The following is a 13,363-nucleotide window of genomic DNA, read 5'->3' on the forward strand; positions in this document are numbered from 1 at the left end:
AGAATCCAAAGCAGGTTCCAGGCTCTGAGCTGTTAGCACAGAGCCCAACACGGAGCTCGAACCCACGCACCCACCAACCGTGAGATCATAACCTGATCTGGTCTGACGCTTAACTGACTAAGCCACCCAGGTGCCTCTGTCACAAACCCACCAACCGTGAGATCATGACCTGATCCGAAGTCTGACGCTTAACTAAGCCATCCAGGTGCCCCTGAAGTTCCCTTTTAAATTTCTTAATTGTCCCATCATTTCACATATCTCATTGTCTCCTTATCTAGTATAGTTTACAAAGCATTAAAGTATCCCATGATAAACGCTTCTGGCTAGTGCTTCTAATTTGCTCCTAGAGAGAGGGTCGACTCAAACTGCAAAGATCCACAGTTCTAGAGGCGGCTTCTGCGAGTCTCTGGAGGCGGCAACTAGACTCCCCGGTCTCGAGCTACCACGCCAGGTGCCGTTTCGGAGTTGTAGGAAGTTATCTCGGTTCGCTGGAGCAAAACGCAAAGCAAGCTGTCGTAGCGGGTACACGAGCGGCTCGCGCTTAGCTGCTTTCGGACGAGCCCGGGCCAGGTGGGCGCCCGGGGGCCCGGGAAGGGGCGGGGCGGCCGTGGGCGGTGGGAGGAGCCTGACGGCGGCCCGTGCCGCCAATGAGCTCCCGAGCCGGCGCGGGCCGTGCGCGTGACGCTGCGTAGCGGGCCGCTAGGCTGGGGGCGGAGGGGCCGGGGAGTGGGGAGCTTTATCTTCGCTTGCGGCGGGGCTGATTGCGCTGCGGGTCTTGGACCCCGGGAGAGCTGCCCGTAGCCCACCTTCCCGCCAGCCTCGCTGCGAGGGCTTCCCGGCTTTGGCGTTCTCGCCCGCTGTCGGGCTCCGGCCCCAGGTAATGCAGATGCTTCCCCATCCCCTCCTCACTTCCCGCCCGGGTCCACCCGCGTCAGCCGGAGAGGAAGGGGAAAGAGGTGGCGGCTGCACCTCGGCCGGACGGGCCTGGCCTTGCCCTGGGCCAGAGGACGGAGAAGGCGGCCCGGAGCCGAGGGAGGGGGGAGCCTCCGCGAGTCCTGGCGAGTTTGGGAGGGTGGGGAGGGCGCGAAAGTTACGGTGGGCGCCCGCGTGGCTGGCAGCCCTTTGAACCTCGGAGGTTTGTTGCGTGCCTCCCAGATCCCGTGGCATCCCTCGAGCTGGTAGTAAAGAAAGTTATGAATTAGAAGACATTTTATTCTGTAAGAAGCGAAACCAAAAATGAGCTCAGGAAGTTAGCTTTTCATTGATTTAGGATAAAAGTAGAAGGCGGGCACTTCAAGATTCGAAATCTGGGCACCAAAGCCTTTCATCAAGCTCGTATTTTATTTTCAAATATTAAGGTGTAATTTTCTGTCACTGAAATGTTAACAGCCATTCGGTTATATTTAGAAGTCATTTGTAACCGAGAAACAAGTAAAAATGCTATTTTTCATATTTATGTATAGATTAAGTTCATTGGTCACTTTCTAGGTCGCTGCCATCGTTTAAACTATTTTTTCAGAGAACCTCCCTTTGACATAGAATTCAGCTTGAATCCACCCCCACCCCCTTATGTGTGTAATATCCATGAATGACTTGTTAGGGAAATTTGTGTGTTGTCTAGGCTTGAAGAGTGGCATTTGTTAGGAGCTCTGATGTATTCAAGAGTAATTCTTTAAAAATGCACCTGTCCCAGTGCATCACGTGATTGGAACTCTCAAACCTTTCACATTCTCTTAGGATAAAGACCAAAATACTGCTGCTGTTCTTTCCATCCATCTCCATTTCTTTTTGGCCACTTCCCTCCTGGTTCTCTAGGCTCCAGCCACATGAGTTTTATTTTTGTTCCAAGAAAGCCTCTTTCTCTTTACTGTCTTCTAGTCTTATAGGGGTTTTCTTCACCTCTAATGTGCCATTCTCTCCTTTCCCCAAATCCAACACATTTCTCAAGTGTCATTTCAGAAAACCTATCTCTATCAAGCTGTCATACTACTCTGTTTTCCTTAGCAGTTAATCATCAATTGTAATATGTTTGTTACTTAGATACTTTAATTGTTTCCTCTGCTAGCATGTACATTTCATGAAGCCTGGGCTAGTGTATCTTGTTTATGTCTGAATTATCAGAGTCTGGTCTAGCACCTGTGGCACAATGAAAGAACAAATGAGCTGGAGAACAGAGGAAGGAAGTTTTCAATGGGAAATGTTAACTACATAAAAGTGCTTGTTTCCTTAGGGAAGGAAATAGGAAAAGTTTTTTTAATAAAGGCCAGTTAACAACTTTTTTTTCTTCTGAAATTTATCAACATAGGATAAATGATTATATTGACCATACAAGTGTGAATGAGAATTTATGTGGGTTCCTTAGTGTAGCCAACCGGCTTAATGATGTAGTTCTTTGCTATAGAAGTGTTGTAAGGTTGTACTTGGGTAAACCTTTGCTTGGAGGGAAGGGGGAGAAACTTTACGTTTTGAATCGTAAATTTATCTGCAATTGTTCTCTTTTCCTCCACTGAATGTGAGAGTGACATAGCAAAGTTGGTCACGTTCTATTTGTGTTATAGATTTATAGGTTCTTTTGAAAGCCTTATTTATTAAAAAAAAATAATGTTTATTTATTTTAAGAGGGACAAAGAGTGAGCATGGGAGGGACAGACAGAGAGGGAGAGAGAATCCCAAGCAGGCTCTGTACTGTCAGTGCAGAGCTGGATGCAGGGGTTCGACCTCAGGAACCATGAGATCATGACCTGAGGAGAAATCAAGAGTCAGACACCTAACCCACTGAGCCACCCAGGTGCCCCTGAAAGCTTTATAATAGGAACACTGCAGGCAGGCTAAAGTTGACATTCTTTCCAACATGGTTCGTTTGTTTCTTAAATCAATTTTTTTCTGTTTTCCTTTCTTAAGGCAAATTAGATATGATGACACTGAACATTATGAAATCAATGCACAGATTGGATTCTTAAGAAATAGTGTCTAGTCTCTGTGTGGTATTTTGAAATAGCTATCTGGTCAGCTCTTTGTCACCTTAGTGTAAATGTTTCCATTGACACTTACTGGTGGTGTGACTTTGAACAAGTTTCATAGGGTTTCTGAATCTTTTGTATCTTTTAAAATGCAAGTGTTCAATGAGATGAGATGAGGTTCATCGCACCTGCCCTGCTACCCAGCACTAAATGTTACTGGCTTAGTAAACATTAGTTCCTGGTTCCTTTATGGCTAGACCTCTTGAGAGACTAGTCTTGTGATCACTGCCTTTACTTCCTCAACTCATTTTGCAGCCCAACCCAATAGATTTCTTTGTCCTTGAAATGAACCATACAAGTAAATTGTAGCTATTAATGTCCCCAAATTGTGAAATTTCCTGTGTCCAACCCTCCTTTTTTTTTTTTATTTCCTTCTTCTTTTTTTTTTTTTCTTTTTTTTGGGTCTTACTTGAATTTTCCATGATATTGATCAGATTACTTCTTGAATCTTCTAACTGGGTTTCTAATATTACTTGCTTCTGGTTCTCTAATCTCTCCTAGGCCTTTTCACTGTTCTTTAGGTACCTTATAATATTGGGAAAATGGCTTAATCACCGGGAAAATGGCTTAATCACCTGTAAAATGGGATAATAGTATCTACTGCATAGATTGTTGTGAGGATTAAAGGAACCATAGTAAGTGTTAGGTAAATGTTAGCTTTGATGTTTCCTGGGTAATTTTTTTTTTTAAGTTTATTACTAATTTTTTTTTTTTTTTTTTTTTTTTTTTTTTTAAGAATCTCTGCACCCAGCGTGGAGCTTGAACCCACGACCTGGAGATCAAGAGTTGCACGCTCTTCTGACTGAGCCTGCTAGGTGTCTCCTCCCAGGTACCTTGATTTATGGTCTCTCCCTGGGTGATTTCCTTCCTGTGCTTTGGCCATAGCTGCTGCCACCGATGAATCCAGATCTCTGCCTCCAGTCTCGACCTGTATGTTCACCCGCCTGCTTTTCATTGTCACTGGGCTGACCCACAGGCACATCATGCTGAACTTACCCTCTCCTTTCTCTTCTGTAGTCACGTATCTCAATGGTACACCCATAACCTTAGCCAAATTACAAATCTCTGGATCTACATTTCTGGATGCCTTCTGGATGTAGCCACCTGGATATCATCAATGCCTCAGCTTAATGTTTGTAGATTTATCTCCCTTATCTCTAGTTTCTTGAAATCATTTGTTCATTTAATCATCACCTGCCGTTTGAGCCTGATTTCAGGCCTTTATCTTTTTGTGTGTGTGTGTGTACTAACTGTTCTCTCTGCCAGTCTCTCATCTTCTACATTGGTGTCTGAATTATCTTACTGAAAGACAAATATGAAGTCACCTTCCTGTTTCTTTTTTATGTATATATTTTAAATGTTTTTGAAAAAGTAGTCTCTGCATGCAACCAGGGGCTTGAACTCACAATCCCGAGGTCAAGAGTGACCTGCTTCGCTCGCTGAGCCTGCCAGCCTCCCCACCCTGTTGTTTAAAAACCCCTGCAGCTCCTTGTTTTTGTAAGTTGGAAACTCTTTCTAATCAGCCCTAAGGGCCCTTGACCTTTTGTTCTTGTCCTTTCATGCTCCAGCATTATTCCTTCTCTTCCTTTAAGATTTAACCTAGATTTTACTTTTTTCAGGAGACCTTTCCTGATGGCCCCTAAGTCCTGTTGGGCTCCAGGCCTGTATTTCCTTAATACTCTGTGCATCTCAGCTACTACTGTTCTATAATATCACTGGGTGTTATAATTATGTTATAATTATGTTATAATTTAAAAATCGCTAGATTTTTAGTCCTTGAGGGCACAGGCTGTTAGAGTCATCTTTGTATCCCAGGGCTTGGTACTGCAGTAGACCTCAATAAAATACTTGAAATAGTGAATCTGTCACCAAGGTCTCTACTTGTCCATGCTTATCGTAGAATGCTCTCTTCTTCCCATCCTGTTTTGATACATTGGAACTTCTGTTTTTTCTTTCAACTCTGGCTTTAATATCATTTCCTCTGTGAGGATTTGTTTGACTTCCCTAAATGGTTTGTTATACCTTCTCGTGCGTGTGTGTGTGTGTGTACATACACAGGGTAATGGGGTAGACCTCTGTATTATTATAACACATTTATCTACCATCACTGTAGAAAGAGATACTTTACATGAATTTTCACATAGTTGGTGTATACTTTCAAGTGTCAGAAACACATTTTTTTCCTTTTTCTATCTTTTTTAACACATTTTTTTCAATGCAAATTAAAAAGCTTTCTTCTTGCCTTCTGTGTTTAAACTAACATAGCCTTTTTAAGGTGCACCAGGGTCATTAGAGCATGAACTTGAAGGTCTGCTTTGACACAGTGATGATTTATGGGACTTATTAGAAACCTAACCTGTTTGATCCTACACTGAAAGACCTGTTCTTGCTCTCATTTTTAATGTTGATTCCTTAAAAACTTTTAAAAGTTTTTTTTTTTTTTTCTTTACTGTCATCTATAGTTATGCTTCCGGCAGTCACTGCCCTTTTCTGGTTGAGGATGCCGCCAGGATTACCTATTTCCTAGGGTTATTGTTAGGATTAAAGGAGGTAATGTACAAAAAGTCTTATCAGAGAGCATAGCAGATAGTAACTACCCACTAAAGGAAACTTACTAACCATTATTAATAATATTTTTCTAATTATTTGAATCACTTCAGGAGGATAATCTCAAGTTTAAGAGATTTTCCAGTGGAGCAAAGGGCATGGCATTTGTCGGCAAATTGTTTCTTAGACAACCTGAGTGTAGAATTGGGTCCTGAATAGCAGTTGCTGATGAAGAATCCTGAGCTCTAGAACAGATCATTTTTATGTATGTTTATTTTTATTTATTTAATTAAAAATTTTTTTAAAAAATGTTTATTCGTTTTTGAAAGAGAGAGACAGAGCACAAGCAGGGGTGGGGCGGAAAGAGAGAGGGACACAGAATCCAAAGCAGGCTCCAGGCTCTGAGCTGTCAGCACAGATCCCGATGTGGGGCTCGAACCCACAAACTGTGAGATCATGACCCGAGCCGGAAGTCGGATGCTTAACCGACTGAGCCACCCAGGTGCCCCATTTTTATGTATATTTATATATAAATATATAATTTAAATCCCAAGCTAGGTAAATGCCCTCATTAACTTTTATATTTATCTTTTGGTGTTAATAGGTAAAGTTAGAGATAAAAGTGAACACCATTTCAGCTTTCTTGCTGTTTGTTTAATGATCACTTCAGGACATAGGAAGTGGACGTTTGTTTCAGTTCCTTCATTTCCTCTTTATTTTTTTAAGTAGTATTTATTTATTCAGCACTTTTTTTTTTTTTTTAACGTTTATCTATTTTCGAGACAGAGAGAGACACAGCATGAACGGGGGAGGGGCAGAGAGAGAGGGAGACACAGAATCGGAAGCAGGCTCCGGGCTCTGAGCCATCAGCCCAGAGCCCGACGCGGGGCTCGAACTCACGGACCGCGAGATTGTGACCTGAGCTAAAGTCGGACGCTCAACCGACTGAGCCACCCAGGCGCCCCTTTTTGTTTTTTTTAAGTAGGCTCCATGCCCAGTGTGGGGCTTAAACTCACGACCCTGACATTAAGAGTCACGTGCTCTACTGACTAATCCAGCCAGGTGCACCAGTTATTTCATTTCCTAAACACATGTGAAAATACTTGGTAACACTTTATTCACTTAAAAAATGTGTATTAAGTGCAGTGTATGTGCCAGGCATGGTTCTAGATACTTGGATAAAATAGTGAACAAGACAAAATTCTTTTCATGGGGATTGTCGTCTTGTGGGTTGATAGACAATAAACACTATAATGTGTTGGGCAGTAAGTGCTCTGAAGGAAAGTAAAGGAAGGTAAGGGATAAGAGAGTAATACGGTGCAAGAGCGTTTAGTTAAGGTAGACAGGGGAGACCCCAGGGAGGGGATGTTTGAGCAGAGAACTTAAATGAAGTGAAGGAGAAAGCCTTGTGTTTGAGGGAGATAGTCCAGGCAAAGGAAATAGCAAAGGCCTGTGAGTAGGAATGCTGTGGCTTATTCCGGGAACAGCAGAAGGCCAGAGTCACTAGAGCAGAGCAAGTGAAAGGGTTGTGGGAAGTTGAGGGTGCAGGGGAGGGGCAGGGAGTGAGTGGCAGAACATGGAAGAGTTATTAGACAATGGTGAGGAGTTGGAACAAAATTCAGTGTTTGAAGGGTTTTGATCAGGGGAGTGACTTGCTCTGACTTAACCTTAAAAGGATTAATCTGGGTACTATGTTAAAAAAAAAAATAGACCAGAAAGGAGAAAATGGAGAAAGACCAGTTAGGAGGCTACAGTGAGATGAGACAGTGACTTTGACTCTGGTAGAGGTGGAGGATGTGGTGAGAAGACATCGGAGTTGGGCATTTATTTTGAGGGCGGCCTAAAATGGACGTGCTGCTGGATTGGGTAAGGGAAAGTAAAGAATTGAGGGTGGCTCCTCGGCTTTGTTTAAAATCTGGGCAAAGACTAAAATGGGGAAGACCATTAACCATTAACTGAGATAGGTAAGGCCGTGAGAAGAATGGCATTGGAGGGAACATCAGTAGTTCACCTGCTGGAAATCAGAATTATGGACATGGTACAGTTGTTGGTTAACAGTGAGGTCAAGGGGAAGGTATGACTGGAACACGAGAACAGCTTGTTGGAGACGGGAGGAAGTCAGGGAGCTGGCGGCCCAGGGTATTGGATGGATCTGTGTACGTGGATGTTGAAGTTAAAGAAGTGTGGAAAAATTAGCGGTGGGGAGAGATGGGGGAGTGAGTGAGATTCAGATATCCCCTCATAATCTTATGATTTACATGATCTGAGGATTTGATCAACGTTGAGGTGAGCCATTTTAAGTGATTTATCTTTCCTAACATCTGTATGTATGACAGTAATACAATTTGTTAATGTTTTCTTAGAAGCCACACGGTACTTGAGCTGCATTTGAGAAGGTAGATAAATATGGCCCTTTGTTTACCCTCATCCGGTACATCATAAAAGCAAACACTAGAATTTGAGGGATGATGTGGCTTAATGTTTGACTGCCATTTAGCATACAGGAGGTAGATATGTGCGTATCAGATTACTTAGTTGATTTTTCAAACGTGGTTGTGAATAATGATGGCACTTTAGTGTGTATTATCTTCTTTTGTTATCGCTCTGTGCAGTAGTATTTATCTTCATTTTCTAGATGAAGAAACAGGTTCCAGAGAGGTTGGAGGATTTAGCGAGGATACCGTGATATGACGGAGCAGGCGTGTAAACTACTTCTTGGGGTACAGATGTCAAATCCTGTGCCTTCGTAGTTCTCACTTCTGCCAAGTAGGGGAAATCAAGGCCAAAGAAGTTCGTGTGGATTAGGATACAAAGATTTTGTTATGTAAACACTTTTCTTCTTGGGCTCACTTCTAAAATAAGTATTTATTTTAATACTTTAATAAGTATTAATATTTTAATAAGATTTAAATTGTCGCAGAATAATTGTACAGACTTCGTACCTGTGCTTTCGCTTTTGAAGTAAAGCTTTCTTCTCTAGTAACCCGGAAGAACAACCTAATGGTTGTTGGCCCCTGGTCTCCTTACCAAGAACTCTTTTAGTAATGTTTTCATTATTCTGTAAGGTATCCAGGCTTAAGTTTTTTTGTTTTTTGTTTTGGCTTTTTAAGCAGCATTTGTCAACTTGTTTTAGTATTTTTTTCACCTCTTATTTAGTGCTTTTAATCAGCTTGAGAATTGATTTCTCAGTGAATTGATAGTCTCGGCCAAAAGCACAGTAGCATTGTTTTAGCCATCCTGTACAGCTTGCTTTATGTAATAAAATGTGTAATTATTTATTTCAGTTATTGAAATAATTGAAGTTTTTGCATACCCTAGAAATCTAGGGCACCCCTCCCTAGTCTTGATTAAGAACAATTGTCATAGATCTTGCTGAGTAGGATACATAAAGGTGTTTATTTTCTTTAATTTTTTTTAAGTTTATTTATTTTAAGAGAGAGCAAGTGAAGGAGGGGCAGAGAGAGAGGGAGAGAGAATCCCAAACAGGCACCGCACTGTCAGTACAGAACCTGATGTGGGACTCAAACTCACGAACCATGAGATCATGACCTGAGCTGAAACCAAGAATTAGACCCTTAACTGACTGAGCCACCCAGGTGCCCCTTGGATCTTTCTATCTATGTTGTTTTCCTCCCTGATTTCTTTTCTCCCTGTCCCCCCCCCCTTTTGTAAGGTTATTTATTTATTTTGAGAGAGACAGAGACAGCATGAGCAGGGGAGGGCAGAGAAAGAGGGAGAATCCCGAGCAGACTCTGCACTGTCATCACAGATATGGGGCTCAAACCCACGAAACCATGAGATGACCTGAACTGAAGCCAAGAGTCGGATGCTTAACTGACTGAGCCACCCAAATGCCCACTGATTTCTTTTCTACTTCCTGATGTCTCAATCTGAGGGCATCCCCCAGTGGTCAGTTCTTCTCTGATCTCTCTGTTGGAGAGTTGGATGCCCTCTGGCTTCCTCTGTCACTGTTAACACAAAGCACTTTTAATTAAATTCATCAGTTGCCCTGACCTCTTTCCTAGGTTCCTCTGAATTGGCTCTTATGGGTCTCCTAAAATTTCTACTTCATGTATTCATCTGCTGTTCCATAATTTTGTTTCATTTATTTGATTTCTGAAAAAATTAGAAGGAAATTGATCTAGATTAGCCAGATTTTTACGTTGCTGAGCAGTGATATTTAAGAAAACAATCAAACTCTCCATGTACTGCATTTTGTACGGGAAAGGACATTGTAACATAAAAGTTTAGAAAGGCCGTAATATTAGAATTTAAAAATATAAAGCTTTAAAAATAAGTACTTTGTTTTTCTTTTTGCTTCACATTAAGGAAAACACAGTAAAATACTGCTTTGGAGTTAACCTTGTACTGTGTTGATCTGCCTAAAATTTGACTTTGATCATATTTTTCAGTGTTTAGAATGGGCTTACCACTGCCTAACTGAAAAATAAGTGCTCGTTTCTTAGGCCTTTATAGTTTAGCTCTCCTTTCTAGTCTTTTCCCTCATCACATTTCTCTGTTACCGACTTAAAAAAACCATGCAGATAGTTAATGATGTTTGTGGTTTGGATCTGACCCAGGTTAAAATCTGGCCCTGTGTGGTCCTGGGCAAGTTACTGGGAAGAGAAGGAAAGCCTTGGCATCCCAGAGCTGTGCTGATACTGTCAACGAGGCCGTGATGTTGTGGGCAAGCCTGGCATTTACCATCTGGGTCTTCTTGGTGTCCTTCTGTCGACCACAAACAATTTCACTGAATGTCAGCATCAGACAAGGCTACTCTGTGATCGTGGTGGATCAAGACAGAAACAACATGCTATAATCATGTCTTAACCTAGACAAAATGTGAACATCGTCCAAGTCATAAAATTTCTACCACCCCCCTCTCCAGGCTAATGTGAATGATTGTTGCTGCTCTACTGGTTATAGCTTTAGCCTCTCTGTGGAGAAGATTTGTTGATCTACTGATCATAACATTGTTCTGCTTTCTGACTGCACCCAAGCCAGAGTCAACCCCTACCTCTTTGGACTTTTCCAAAAATCATCTAGCCAAGTCCCAAATCTTAAGTCATTTCTGGTATTCTGAGATTCCCCACAGTTTCCCTTCGTGCACATTCTTAATAAACTCAACTCGTTCTACTATAGATATGTTTCTGGTGTATGCACAGACGGCGTTGACAGTACTACTCTGAGCCTTATTTTTTCTTATGTGAACTGCGATTAATAATATCTTTTTTGCAGAGCTATGAAGATTGGATGAAAAAACTTAAAGCACCCAGCAGTGTCCTTGAACTTTTAGATACTCAACAAGAGCTTGTTTCCTGTCCTCTAGTAAAGTAGTCTGATCAATTTATGATCTCTAACACATCTTATAAGGACCTTGTTTTAATCCTTTCCCATCCATAGAGTGCTCTGTTCTCATCCTTTAGGACTCCGTTCAAATACCTTTTCTATGAAAACTTTCATCTCTTAATGATCTCTTCTGTCTCTGAATTTCAGGTATTGTTTTTACCATTGACTTGACTTTTTTTTTATGTTTATTTATTTTTGAGAAAGAGCAGGGGAGGGACTGAGAGAGAGAGAGAGAGAGAGAGAGTGTCCTAAACAGACTACACGCTGTTCAGCACAGAGCCTGATGCAGGGCTCAGTCTCATGAATCATGAGATCGTGACCTGAGCTGAAATCAATAATCAGACGCCTAACCTACTAAGCCACCCAGGCGCCCCTTGATGTTAAGTGTACCCTACTTTGTGGCGTCTGTGTACTTACCTTCTGTTATTTAATTCTTAATTTTTCATATGCATCTGCCTTGTTCAACTAAATTGTTCTTTACAGATGGGGTTTTTGTGGGGCACCTGGCTGGCTCAGCTGGTTTAGCAACCATCTCTTGATTTTGGCCTAGGTCATGATCTTGTGGTTTGTGGGTTCGAGCCCCGGGTCAGGCCCTGTGCTGACAGCTCAGAGCCTGGAGCCTGCTTCAGATTGTGTCTCCCTTGCTCTCTGCCCCTCCCGCGCGCGCGCGCTCTTTCTCTCTCTCTCCAAAAAAAAAAAAAAAAAAATGGGGCTTTGTTTAAATAAGGGCCTTTGAAACCTATTATTTTTTTAAGGACTAATTTCTTTAAATTTTTTATAGTATGTTGTACTCAGAAAATGCTTACCCATGATGAAGGTAAAACCAAAGGAAGAGAATGTCATTTTCCACCTCTCCTAAATATGGTAATACTGTGACATTTGCTTAAGCCAGATACTTTATTTATTTATTTATTTTTTTATGAAATTTATTGACAAATTGGTTTCCATACAACACCCAGTGCTCATCCCAAAAGGTGCCCTCCTCAATACCCATCACCCACCCTCCCCTCCCTCCCACCCCCCATCAACCCTCAGTTTGTTCTCAGTTTTTAACAGTCTCTTATGCTTTGGCTCTCTCCCACTCTAACCTCTTTTTTTTTTTTTTCCTTCCCCTCCCCCATGGGTTCCTGTTAAGTTTCTCAGGATCCACATAAGAGTGAAACCATATGGTATCTGTCTTTCTCTGTATGGCTTATTTCACTTAGCATTACACTCTCCAGTTCCATCCACGTTGCTACAAAGGGCCATATTTCATTTTTTCTCATTGCCACATAGTACTCCATTGTGTATATATACCACAATTTCTTTATCCATTCATCAGTTGATGGACATTTAGGCTCTTTCCATAATTTGGCTATTGTTGAGAGTGCTGCTATGAACATTGGGGTACAAGTGCCCCTATGCATCAGTACTCCTGTATCCCTTGGATAAATTCCTAGCAGTGCTATTGCTGGGTCATAGGGTAGGTCTATTTTTAATTTTCTGAGGAACCTCCACACTGCTTTCCAGAGCGGCTGCACCAATTTGCATTCCCACCAACAGTGCAAGAGGGTTCCCGTTTCTCCACATCCTCTCCAGCATCTATAGTCTCCTGATTTGTTCATTTTGGCCACTCTGACTGGCGTGAGGTGATACCTGAGTGTGGTTTTGATTTGTATTTCCCTGATAAGGAGCGACGCTGAACATCTTTTCATGTGCCTGTTGGCCATCTGGATGTCTTCTTTAGAGAAGTGTCTATTCATGTTTTCTGCCCATTTCTTCACTGGGTTATTTGTTTTTCGGGTGTAAGCCAGATACTTTAAAGTGAAGGGGAGCAAATATGCCATCCCAGAATGTGCCACTTTGGCATATTGATTATTTTGAATTAAAGTTACTTAACATCCAGTGCAAGGAAGACACTCCAACCCTCTTTTATCTGCCTGAAAACAGACCTCTGAAAACAGAGGATACCATGTGAAAGGTATCCTCCCTGTACTAGGAGGGTAGAAGGCATCCCTATCACCAAGGAATTTAGGGCTGAGAAGGCTGTTTTTTTTTAAGTTTATTTTTTAATTTAATTTAATTTTTTTATTAATTTTATTTTTTTTAGTTTACATCCAAATTAGTTAGCATATAGTGCAACAATGATTTCAGGAGTAGATTCCTTAACGCTCCTTACCCATTTAGCCCATCCCCCCTCCCACACCCCCTCCAGTAACCCTCTGTTTGTTCTCCATATTTATGAGTCTCTTCTGTTTTGTCTCCCTCCCTGTTTTTATATTATTTTTGTTTCCCTTCCCTTATGTTCGTCTGTTTTCTCTCTTAAAGTCCTCATATGAGTGAAGTCATAGGATATTTATCTTTCTCTAATTTCACTTAGCATAATCCCCTCCAGTTCATCCATGTAGTTGCAAATGGCAAGAATTCATTCTTTTTGATTGCCGAGTAATCCACCGTTGTATATATAT

General features: G+C 41.7%; 1 protein-coding gene across 2 annotated transcripts in view; it reads left to right on the forward strand.

Annotated features, from left to right (window-relative positions):
- The first annotated feature begins 662 nt into the window (after positions 1-662).
- Positions 663-13,363, forward strand: part of SOAT1 (sterol O-acyltransferase 1) — an 84,059-nt gene continuing 71,358 nt past the window's right edge. The window contains exons 1-2 of one of the 2 annotated variants that reach the window (XM_030302329.2): positions 663-877; positions 3,757-3,849. The gene's annotated coding sequence lies outside the window, so the exon portion shown is untranslated. The remainder of the gene's footprint in view (positions 878-3,756; positions 3,850-13,363) is intronic. The other variant, XM_030302330.2, reaches the window with a different exon arrangement.

Source organism: Lynx canadensis, chromosome F1, assembly GCF_007474595.2.
Source record: "Lynx canadensis isolate LIC74 chromosome F1, mLynCan4.pri.v2, whole genome shotgun sequence".
NCBI lineage: Eukaryota > Metazoa > Chordata > Mammalia > Carnivora > Felidae > Lynx > Lynx canadensis.